This window comes from Mustela nivalis, assembly GCF_964662115.1.
Source record: "Mustela nivalis genome assembly, chromosome: 11".
In the NCBI taxonomy this organism is placed as follows: domain Eukaryota; kingdom Metazoa; phylum Chordata; class Mammalia; order Carnivora; family Mustelidae; genus Mustela; species Mustela nivalis.
Genome location: NC_139030.1, coordinates 2,528,315 through 2,532,418, shown reverse-complemented (window position 1 = coordinate 2,532,418; position 4,104 = coordinate 2,528,315). Strand labels below are relative to the sequence as shown.

Sequence of the window (4,104 nt, the reverse complement as noted above, 5' to 3'; positions counted from 1 at the left end):
TTTCTCATCCTGACTCTTAGCATCCTCTCAAGTGGTCAGAAGCCAGGCTGAACAAGGAGAAGGGACAGGAGTCTGTACCTGGAAGTCTCTTTGACAACTAACTGTGTGAAAAGTCAATGGAAAGAGAGTGAGCTTTAGACCCAGTTAAACCTGAAGAGCCATCTAGCACTGACACTCACTGTGAACTCACAGCTCTGATCATGCATCTCTTCACCTATTCAACAGAGAAGAAAATGACTTACTCCATAGGACTGTTGGGAAGAATCAACACAGTCAAAAAATCAGGTGGCCATCAGCATGCTTGCCATAGCAGGTGCTTAGACAATGTTATTCTTCCACACTCTTCCCTTCCCAGACATAGCTATGTAAACAGGTACCTGATATAAGCTTGCTTTGTTATCACTTACTAATTTCAAATTGAAGAGTGACTTGCATTTATGTGATCTTTAGTACTAAAGGGTCTTAATATTTATTGACACAGTTTATTCACCCAAGACTATTTTTCTACAAGACAATTGACTAGATGTTCAAGAAGCAGGGTGATACCTAAGGCACGCTCCCTACTTGCTTATGTAGAAAAAAAAAAATTTTTTTTTCCCTTCTTTTCTTCTAGATTCTTTGACTGGTCTAATAATTAAATTGATATAAGACAGATTGGCAGGAGAAAAAAAAAAAGCTAATTGAATTTTCTATGTACAGGAGCTCCAAAGATATGATGTTTTCAGACAGTCAAGCAACTGATGCTTATCTGTTACCTTAAACTGAGGAGAAGGGCCATAGGGTTCTGGGATTTCAAAGGGGAAGACCATTGTTGGAACACAACCCGGATCCTTGCCAATGTGACTGGGGTCATGTGGAATCTTGTGAGAAAACTCCAGGAGATGGAGGGCAAGAGTGTTCCTAGGCTGATGTCCAGATTAAACATGGGAGATCCTTGGAGTGTTTTCATCTCCTCCATTAGATAGATCTGATAAGTGTGGAGAATCCCTAACTTGCTCTTGTCAGTTAAAGCTAAAAGATGTTGTCATTTAAAGGTAAGAGATAATCATTGTTGCTCACTTGTCTCACTTGATTGCCTGCATGTAAATCACATCTCACACGTAGCCCATGCCCTGCACAGAAGTCTACATCCTGTTTGTAGTCAGATCTTGTGGAAGGTGTAAAAGAAGTGATTGTAAGAAATAAAGATGATCATCAGTTGGTAGCCCCCCCATCACTTTGGCTCTGGTCACCAGGATTCCCACCTCTCGAACGTGACAACCATGATCAAAGGAAGATGAGGAGAGTAAATATGTGGTAAACAAATGTCTGTCATGTTATGCAGAGAAACTGTTCTGATGTAAAAGTTATCTCTGGTAATAATTCTTTTCATGACACAGTCTCACTATCCAAATTCTTTAAGCCAGGCAAGGGGAAGGTAAGGGACACACACACATACACACACCTCTCCCCCAAAACAAAAACCCCTTCCTGAGTCTCTTGGGACTTGACTATCTTCAGTTCAAAATAATTCACATGCCAAAGTGGCACATTTTGGAACTACACATTTTGCTCCCCCTCACTCACCATTTAACCAGGGGGAAGAGTCATCACCCAAACAAAGTAGATGATGTCATAGGATAAGTCCAACTTGTGACAAATGTGATGAGTGTTACTGCAGTTTAAGGGAAGGGACAAATATTTCTCTCGTGACCTAACCGTGATGTGAGGCCAGGATGGATGTTCATCTGGATGTTAAAGCACACATAGTATTGGCTAAAAGCTACAATTATAGTTTTAAAAAAGTCTTTGTGGAAATAATTAATACTTTTTATATATATCCAATGAAACTTTGGAAGACACAAAAAGAAGTGAACAAAGAAATTACCCATAATCCACATTTTAGAGATAATCTCTGGTAATATTTTAATATATCTATTCTTAGTTTTTTTTGCTATATATAATTTTAAAATTATGTTTTCAATACCAACAAAAATTTTTAAATGCATAATATATAAAAGTTAAGAATACATAGTATATATAAAATAAATAGAAATGTTATAAATATATAAATATGTATACATATATATGTGGTTTCAGTATGATTTGTTTTCAAATAATTTATGATGGGCATTTCCTCATATTACCAGAAGCTTTTGTATTTAGAAGTTGAACAGATTTGTAATATTCTTCAAATTATATGAAATAGTTTAAAGATCTGTTATTAACCAGTAACCACATCAAGGTATTATGCTATTATGTGTAGTCTTCTATTATTAATACTGTTTCCATGTTTTCAATATTTTGAATAAGACTGCTAAATAAGGCAATAATGGGGATCTTTACACAAAAACTATTCCTCTGGGTGTCTCAGTCCATTGAGCATCCAACTCTTTGTTTCAGCTCTGATGATTATCTCAGGGTCGTGAGATCAAACCCTGTTTCAGGCTCCATGCTCATGGAAGAGACTGCTTGAGATTCTCTCTCCCTCTCCCACTGCCCCTCTTCCCTGCTCATGCTCATACTCTCTCTCTACCATACAAATAAATAAATAAATCTTGAAGAAAAAAACACAATTTCTCTGAAGTTTGGGTGACATTTTTAGATCTCCCAAATGTGGGATTTCTTGTTCACAGGGCAAAAACAATTTTGAGGTGCTCTATACATATTTGGAAATGTTTTTTATAGGGTCAGGCATACCCTGTCTCACTGCAGTGTTTCAAGAGAAGGGGACCACAAAGGAGAGGGGAGGCCACCTGATGCAAAACAACATGAGTGAGTAAGTGGGTTTCTCAGGAGAAAGAGGTGGTGCACTAGCAATACCTAGCACAGTTACTGACACTAAACATTGGTCTGATAATTATTTGATGAATAAATGAAAGTTGCAAAGCTGAAGACCTGTTGATATGTTGGGAAAGGTAGAATAGAATATTCTTTTGGAAAGGGATGAAGTCTTGGAACAATTATCAAGGGAGAAGTTTGGAGTAGATTATGACATGTCTAGAGTACCAGAGTGAGGGTTTGGAATTTAAATCCATACACTAAAGGGAGCCACAAAAAATTTTGCAAGGGGACAATATGACAAGAGTAATGAATTTTGCAAATAACCTTCAGGGTAGCTATGAGAGGGTCATAAAAGGCCAACAGCAAATCAATAAACCTCTGGTTTGAGCTTGTATGACTCAGGAGTGTCCCTTAGTCTTCTTCAGTGATCTAGATGTAAAGTAAGACTATCGGGGATGGGGATGGAAAGGAGGTTGTAAGGAAAGAATCCTGGGATGGTTAACTTATTGAACATGGTAGGGAGATTAGGAGGAGCCTTGGCAACCTCTGCTGGAGAGGGGGATCCTTTCTGGAGAAATTTTCTGGAGGAATGGGGGGCCCCAGAAGGAAGGTAGTTTGGAACCCAGTGAGTGTGATTTTGGATATGTTGATGTTATATGGACAGCTGGCATCTGTATCTCAAGAGAGATACAGACCCAAGGATTTGGGGATCATCTATGGAAGAGCAATAGCTGAATATTCAGAAAGTGACAGAATTTGCTTGGTAATTCATGCAAGAGAACTGAGGTCTAATTAAATTTGGGGATATTTTTTCAGATCAAAAAGAAACAAAGACATAAGTCATAGGACATTTGCACAACTGATTATCATGAGGATAGTGGCTTTCAACAAGAGGGTTTTATTTACTACTAATAAGGATTAAATATATCCATCATAAAAAGAAAGACTAATGGAACCTAAAAACAATAAACTGACAAAACGTCTTTCTTCTGTTGGACTATCCCAAATAATAAGCAATACATTGCATTATGGTTTTCCAGTCAACACCAACAGCTGCCAGGTCAAATGGGCTAAAAGAGAGGAAGGGAAGTTTCCTCCAGAATCATTTATGATTTGTGGTGCTTAGGAGAATCCATCTCATCAGCAAGTAGTCTGGAAATCCGAGAGGAAAACAGAGATCAAAGGACTAAAGCACCAAGCGATCAGAAGGACTTAGGTGAAAAATAGATATATGGGTCCTTGTCAGGGTATTTAACCACCAGACTGTTGTGACAATTAGCCACTTGTATGACCCTACTGTGGGTGTCATTGTGATGATTCTTCATGGGAATATAAGGAAGC

At 38.1% G+C, this 4,104-nt stretch overlaps 1 long non-coding RNA gene across 2 annotated transcripts; it reads left to right on the top strand.

Moving 5' to 3' along the window:
• The first annotated feature begins 882 nt into the window (after positions 1–882).
• LOC309843651 lies at positions 883–3,710 on the top strand. Of its 2 annotated transcripts, none has more exons than XR_014300267.1 (3): positions 883–1,034; positions 2,668–2,754; positions 3,580–3,710. It is a non-coding gene; the product is annotated as an uncharacterized lncRNA (long non-coding RNA). The 2 variants fall into 2 exon arrangements; XR_014300268.1 differs by having other exon boundaries at positions 2,668–2,758.
• Positions 3,711–4,104: the final 394 nt, after the last annotated feature.